The following is an 8,490-nucleotide window of genomic DNA, read 5'->3' on the forward strand; positions in this document are numbered from 1 at the left end:
TAACCGGGTAGAATTCTCCCAAACCATTGCTGGGTCTTGGAGATCTCAAATGCTTTAGTCTCTCCACCAATTTTCATGGCTAGATCACATCTGATGATACCCCAAATAAACACTTCCTCTTAGCGAGGACTATGCTCTAGTAATACTCCACACTGAGCATCACCTTGATTATACGACATCGATACCTGTGCTGATACTAGGCCTCCCCGCCCAACATCCTCTGCACTGTTGCATCTTGTACTGCTACCCATGGTTTTTCCACTGCCACTGCTACATTTGTATGACAGCTCCCTCTGCATCCATGCTGTTGCTAGTCCTTTCTCCCAACATTGCATCTGCACTGCAACCCCTTCTCATCATGTTGCATCTTGCTACTGCTAACTACTACTGCACCACAACTCATTTACTGAGAAGTAAGTAACTGATCCACCCAACTACTGACATCCATGTCAGGCTAGAAACATTCCCGATGTTGAAGCTCTCTCTGCCGCTATCTCGTGCTCCCTCTACTGCCTCTTTGCTGCTGCAAAAACTCCCTACCTCTCGCACCGCTGCAAACCTTTCTGTGCCATCCTACACTGTTGTAACCTCCTTTGTGCCTCTTGCATTACTGCAGCCTAGTAGCTCTGCACTTCTTGGGACTACTGCACTGTAGCACTCTCTGCCTCTTCATCCACATCCGTTTTTACCGACATCCACCAGTCTTGCTACTCTCTCTTCTGGGCTCCCGTAGCCAGGTATGATCCAAGAGTTTGGATACCTCAAGGATCCTACTCCTCATCACCTGTAGTCCTCTTGACTACATCTCGATGTCTCCCCACCTCTTCTCTAGAGGTACATGAGCACTCATGGCACAATCATCATCCTATACCTCCTTTTCCACCTTCGCTGGTGTTGCCTTAGGGTCAGACGCCTCTTGTAATGCCCTATTTAATATTATCATGCAAATTTTACTAGTGTTTAAATTACATTGGTGAAACTGTAAATTTATTACTGATATAAATTTTGTTATTATTTAATTCCCAACTTACCTCCTCAAATTTAAATTTTGATAGGATATGGTCTCCTTCCATTTATTCCAATTTAAATATTCATATCTCATCCCCAAATGTCCTCTCAAATTTACTTGGGAGAAGACATGGTCCTCTCCAATTAATTACCAAATTATACATTCATATCTCATCCCCAAAATGTCCTCTCAAATTTACTTGGGAGAAGATAAGTCAAATGTAAGGATGAGGGGGTAGTTATGACATTAACGAGAGGTGGTTGAGGTGGAGATGAGAAGGGGGCATAAAAGGGGAAGGATGAGGGGAGGAGATGGGATCCTTGGTCTTGCTTTGGATTTTGGTTTGGTTGTGGTTTTGGAGGATTTGTTTTGAGAGTAAGGTGGGGAAGGGAGAAGCGAGAGAAGGATACTATTGTTTATCTTGGAGACACTACATCTGGTTGGATTTGGGCTCAGAGGGCTAGGGAACTTATGGAGGTTTCCTGGGCTACGAAATACTTCCTTGTTGGCTGGGAGGTAAATCCAGTTGGTAGTCAAGATGAGCATCCCAATAGGGTCAAGAGCTCAGGGGCATCTCAACTAGGCTAACGGAACATGTATTCCTCTATTTATAGATTACTCATGCAAGTGATTGAAATGAAATGTTCACTGTTTAATTGTAGGAAATAAATTTTAATGGTACATTATCATCGATTAAATGTTTAGTAGAAAAAAAATATTTCCCATTTTATTGTATTTGAAATTAGAGAAATTTAGTTTTTTTAGAGGACCCTAGGAGAGAGTCTTACACGTGGTACCAGAGTGGGTTCAAAATCTGGACCAAAGACCCACTAGACACAAATCTCTGCTATTTTTTTTTTTTTTTTTTAAAGTATGTGGAACTGATTTCTCCACCTTACTCTCAATAAGTCATTGTTTCAATATATTCAATGCATTGGATTCTCATGATCCACTATCCTTAACTACCAATTCAACAAAATCAATTATTTAGAAAAGACCCGTTCCATTTTAAACAACAATAGTTACAATGTTGATTGCCTAAAACATTCAAATATTGATATTCCACTGGCGCATATGGCACATAGGCTTTGCAAAATATGAAGCATTACTAATTACACCAAAAAAATAAATATAAAGCTAGAAAACTTGCAAAAATGCTTCTTACAGAAAGATAGCTTTTGAAACTTACTATTACAGTGCAATTTATCTTTAAGTTTTCAATGTGTGTTTCTTAGCAACATAAGTTCCCCTAAGTTTCTTTTCTCAATCTTGAACTGTACTTTTTCCATCACATCAACCATGCTATTTGAAGGTTTATCCATATCAGTAAATGCGGGTGCAACAATTTTCTGGTTAGAATCAATTTCTATGACTAGAATATTTCTTTGAGACTCAGCAGATAGACCTTTTAATGGCTGTAAAACTGAGGAAGTCTTGGGAGTAGTTAAAGGCTGAACATTGTCTTCTATAACCTGACTTGTAATCTTTGATATTTCTGGTGAGAGATGAAATTCTTCTGAAGTTTCTTCTCCAAAATGACACACGGGAGCTGCAGGGGCATCTTTTACTTGCTGAGATCCTTGGTCCAACTCAATTGTTGATAATTCTTTGGAAGCATGGATTAGTTGTAACCGGTAATCTGTCTCTAGCTGCCGACAGACTTTCCACAACGGTACTATTTCCTCAGGCTGGTCATGGTCATATCGAACCAAGAACCTATGCCTACAACCCTGAGTATCATGTCGCCTTCTTTGGGCATCCAAGACATGGGCATCAAATTACAATGCTTGCTCTTTACCTTCCTGAGAACAAAGTATGAGATCTCCTGAAAGCACTGCTACACATTCAGAAGCTTCGCAAGGAAGTGAACACTGTCTCACACACTTTTTCACATTGACCCATTCATCTTCCTCTGCTCCAAATCTAACAAACCTTACCCGAATTTCCACGCCCCATCTCTTGAGGATTTTTCCTCAAACTCCATTTCTGAAGCATCTTGGTCCGTTCTTCCTGAAGAAACAACTACAGAATTGGTCACAACTCTCTTTGCTCTTGAATCATCACGATGTGAAGCGACTATTTTTCCTAGAACCTCGGTACCCTTTGCTTTTTGTGCATACTTACTATTCTGAAACCAAGTCCATACCTGTTTCCATTGCATAAGAGTTTTCCCAGCCCTTTCTGGTGCTGCACTGAACTTCTCTGCAAGTCATGACAATCGTCCACGAAACCCCATCTAGTTTAGAAATTTTTCAAAACAGCTTCAAGGCTTCATTAATATAACCATTATGTGCATACCCTGCAATCATTGTAGTCATCGCAATGACACTTCGTTCAGGTAATTTGTTAAACACATTGTGTTCATCCTCCATTCTCCCACATTTCACATACGTATCAACAAGCACACTGCCAACGAACAAATTAGTGTCACATCCAAATTCGATTATCTTTTGATGAATCTCCTTGCCAATTTCCAGAGCTCTTAAATTTGCACAAGCTGGGAGAACACTGGCAAATGTGAACTTATTCGGTTGGACACCTGTTGTTTGCATTTCATAATACAATGCCAAAGCAGGATCACTACACCCATTCCTTGCATAAGATGCAATCATGGTAGTCCATGAAACTACGTTTCATTGAGGCATTTCATCCATAGCCCAACGAGCCTCTATTAGATTCCCCCCACTTGGCATACAATCTCACAAGCTTGTTGACTGTGGAGAAGTGTGGTTTAAATCCCGTTTGAAACATGTGGGCATGGACCAATTTACTCAGTGTTATAGATTTCTCATTAAGGCACATCTGAAAGAGAGACATATAAGTAGATGTTTGTACACGAATGCCTTCATCATCCATATGACTTAAAATTCCAAGCAAGTCTTTCAGCTGGCCATGTTTGCATAGAACTGCCACTTCTCCGTACACGTCGATTCGTACGTGGCTATTGCTTCTGGCATTGCTATGGATTTGTATTTCTTCTTAGGTACCCTTGATTTTCAAGGAACCTTGGTGTAGGCCATTGGTGAAAAAGAGCATAATTTGAGCATAAAAGATACAAGACTGTCGAGAGCGCAAAACTCACTTTGTATTTGCATTAGCAATGCAAATAAATAACAATATAGCAATATTTTCACTTGAATGATGGTCTTTTTATTATTATAAAGCCTTTTGTCAAAGATAGTTTCCACAACTCTTTGGTAAAGGGTATTAAATGATTCTCGCCATTTTCATTTTAAAAACACTTGCGGTGATGTCTTGTAAGACCCTTACCAATACATTTTGGTTACATTTTTTCTCATAATGACACATTATTCATTTCCATCACCTATAGGATGTTAGTGCAATGAGTCTTTGATGTTGCCAACGGTGACCTTTGTTAGATACATAATATTTTGTGTAATTGTAAATATGTTGTAACTAATTAGCACTCTAAACTGTCACATGAAAAATGAAGATAAAGAGTCGTCTTCCTAATGTATCAGAAATTCATAGGAATGGAAAAATCAATTGTGGAGTAAATCCTCCAACATGGTATTTTGCTCAGAGGTATTTTTTTAACTCCTTTCCTTCCCTTGCAAGGAATCTTTGCATTAGTGAATGTCTTTTATTCATACAACATTACAGTCAAATAATCTCAAACCTATATATGTTAAGAAACGCTAATCTTCTCTTTAAAAACTCTAATATGCTTTGTCGAACCATTGGGAGTTACACTCTCAACTCCCATTTTAGAGAATCTCATCATTTGAACTCACTAGCTGAAAATTTATGAGGATTAGACGAAATTTTAAGCCCTTTATGTTGTTATGACACATCCTTCTCATTTAGACGAAGTATTAAATTTGCGTTAAAATTAGCATGACTCAACTTTATGAGGATTTCTCTAGTCAACCTTGTATATGAGGAATTTATCCTAGTCGTGAACATTATTTTGGTGTCAGCTCTGTTGAACTCATGCCCTTCATTGCGCTTTAGCATATCAATGGTAAACTCTCGCCATCCATGGGGCATGAACCCATGAACTCACACCCTCTGTTGTGCTCCAGCATATCAATGGTAAACTTCCTCCACCCCACCCTTGTGCTATAGCATGTCAATGGTAAACTCATAAACTTGCACCTCCATTGTGCACCAACCATTCATACAGGTGCACGCAGTAAATAAATAGTATATTTGAAAATTATATCAATCATGCATTAACCCAAGAACAGATACACAAAATTATAAAAAAGCTTCTCTTTCTTGATTCTTTGCCTGGTTACAGACTCGACTCGCCCTGCACACTCAGCTGCAAGGGTCCGCGCACTCAGTTGCGGACTACTAGGCCTCTGCGCACATTTATGTTGGGTATTTTATAAAGCCAATTTCATTAAATTACATGGCCATGATGGGACTAAAAATCTTTTATCAAGAAAAATGCTTGTAAATGAAACTGCTTTCTAACATATTATTAATAAAATGGATGCAATTTGAGACCTTTTAATTGAATTCTAAAGGCAAAGAAGCTAAAGAGATCTGGGGAGGCACAAATGGGTCTTTGAGAGGCTATGTAAAGTTTGAAGTACTTGGATGTTCAAAAGAAGAAGGGATTTGCTGAAAGACACTACAGAAACAAAAAAATCTAAATATATCGAAATTAAGTCACAAATATTGACCTAAAAGATTCTCTCAATTTCGTTAGTTCGATGGGTTAAGAAGTTATGAAAATTATATGTTAAAAACATTTTGAAATTGAGATTTATGTGTTTTTCAAGTATATAAGTGATATTAATTTTCATTCTCCATTCTATTAATATCACGAAGTGGCATTCTTTCATCCCACAATATTTTAGATTTTGTCTATGAAGCTATTAAGAAGTCACATTTATTTTGGAAATGTAATTTTTTTCTTTAAACTAATGATTGCAAATAGGTATATATATATATATATATATATATATATATGTATGTGTATATATATATGTATATATATAATATATATGTATATATATGTATATATATATGTATGTATATATATATATATATGTATGTATATATATATATGTATGTATATATATATGTATGTATATATATATATATATATATATATATATATGCATTCATGGATAATTGCTTAGGAACCTTGCTTCAAAGACACTGCCTCTTCAAGAGGTGAGACCAATTGTTTATATGTCCTATAGGGGGTCCCAAGATTCATAAAATGGACATAAAGGATTTTAAAAACATAATATAAAAGGGTGGGAAGGAACAACTAATGGCCATAGAAGGAAGACATGACTAAAAAGGGTATTATTCACATTAGTATTTGACTTAATTATTTGAATATATTAAACCAAGTTATTAATTAGCTCAATATTAAATTATAGCTATGGTACTAAAGAAAATAATTTGTGTTAGAGCGTGACTTACAAGTACATTGCACCAGTACCCTAGTGAGTCTCAAGAGAAAATTTGTAAGTTATGTAGAACTCACACATGAGAGGATTTGGTAGATCCTTGGGAATCTTCTCAGTACTAATAATAATTGTTTACAAGCATAGTAAAAGGAAAACTTATGAGTATCGCTATACACATGTATGTGAGTTAGCTAAGAGGGACAAGTCTTAAGAGGGATTAATGAGTCTTGCACATCATGCAGATATTTGGAAAATTCAAAATGGTGAGGACGTGAAGAAATCAAGGTCAGGGAGAGTCATCACACGGACCTCCTACAAATAACCCATTACCTTCACCTGAATTGAATCTCATCTTGCGTTCCCTAGAAGAAATTAATCAGACTTTAAAAGGGCGCCAAACAAATGAAGTGGAAGTGGAGCACCCGCCATCAAGGTTAGGAAATCTCGAGGGATCAAGTGACTCTGATAGAGGACCTCCAATCGAGGACATTACTAGGAAGCTCCAAAAGATTAAGCTCCTAGAGTTTGCAAGGAGGTCGTGCCAGTGAACATGCAGAAGCCTAGTTAGAAGGAATGAGAAGGTGCTTCGCACTAAGGGATTATAATTCCAATTCAAAAGCTAAAATATAAATATTCCAACTCAGAGATAGTGCTTTGAATTGGTGGGGTAACTTAGAGTGTCAACTACACCTCACTCCAGACACAGTTACTTGGGAGTTATTTGAGGAGAGATTCAGGAAAAAGTACCTACCAGCATATTATGAAGAACAACAGGTAGGAGCCTTCCATGCCTTGGTACAGGGAAATCGTACGATAGAAGAATATGAAATTAGATTCATGGAATTGGTCAAGTATGTCTCCTACATGGATACTGACCATGGGCAAGCAGATCGTTTTATTTATGGATTGAACCCTAAGATTAGGGTAATGGCGCAGATGTGGAAACCATCCTTAGTTGCAGAAGCTGTGGAACATGCTTGTTATGTCGAAGAACACTTAGACTTAAAGGGTGGAAACAAAACCATTTTTCCACGCCAACCAAGGTTTATGGGGAAGGCCTCTTGTACCTTCCCCAGGGGAGTAATTTTGAGGCCACCACCATATGGAAACATGGTTGTACCCAGAGCATCGACAATGGGGATTTCATGGCTACTAGTGCAACTTCACCCGCAGCTTCAATGCACGTGCAAATCAAGGTCATATTCGAGGAGAAAAAAGTAGGGGCAGGGGTCCCAAGGGAATGAACTATTTCCAAAGAACTCCACAACATTCGGTTCAAGGCCTACTACACATCACTTGTTGGGGATGCAGGGGACCTCATTAACAGCGTGACTGCCCTGAGTTACAAGTTGGTAACAACCGTAGAGAAGGAAAAACACCAATGGGGGGGCAAGTAGACATCATTGAATCTATGTAGCAGTTGATAACCAGCAAGTTGAACACCAATTTGCTGTGGTAGAAACCTCAGGCATGATAAACAAACTAAAAGTTAAAATTTTGTTTGATTCAGGTGCTACAGATATTTTCATTTCACCAGTTGCATTAGAAAAATGTGGGTTGGCAGCCTATGAGCACGATGACTTTAAGCAAGTTGAGATGGCTTCTAGGATAAAACAAGAAGTAGGACCTAGTGTTGACCAATGTCAGGTAAACCTCGAGGTGTGTATGACTAAGTTGAAGGCATACATCACAACATTGGGGACGTATGATGTAATTATTGGAATGGACTGGCTAGAAGCTCATCGAGCTTTGGTAGACTGTTTCAAGAAGAAGGTGATTTATTTAGATGATGAAGGTAGGCCAATTGAGATTTTTGGAATCAAGAGAGGAGTGTCACTATGATTCATATCCATGATGAAGGTAAAAAATTGTCTCCAGCAAGTTTGAAAGCTATATGTTGTCGAGGCTGTAAGTGACCAGAAAGGACCCTCCCTAGATCAACACCCAATTTTGTCAGAATTCAAGGATGTTTTTCCTAAGGAATTGCCTAGATTACCTCCTGTAAGGGAAATTGATTTCACAATCGACCTAAAACTTGGTGCAGAACCAATATCTAAGATACCCTATAGGATGACAACTCCAAAA

General features: G+C 38.2%; 2 pseudogenes; both read right to left on the bottom strand.

Moving 5' to 3' along the window:
* Positions 1-2,226: 2,226 nt before the first annotated feature.
* Positions 2,227-3,245, bottom strand: LOC149238875 (protein SAWADEE HOMEODOMAIN HOMOLOG 2 pseudogene; annotated as a pseudogene).
* Positions 3,246-3,261: 16 nt separating this feature from the next.
* LOC149238876 (putative pentatricopeptide repeat-containing protein At3g13770, mitochondrial pseudogene) lies at positions 3,262-3,621 on the bottom strand (annotated as a pseudogene).
* Between the last annotated feature and the right edge of the window lie 4,869 nt (positions 3,622-8,490).

Source organism: Pinus tabuliformis, chromosome 8 (genome assembly GCF_031772625.1).
Source record: "Pinus tabuliformis cultivar Carrire ecotype Pingquan chromosome 8, CPIR1, whole genome shotgun sequence".
NCBI lineage: Eukaryota > Viridiplantae > Streptophyta > Pinopsida > Pinales > Pinaceae > Pinus > Pinus tabuliformis.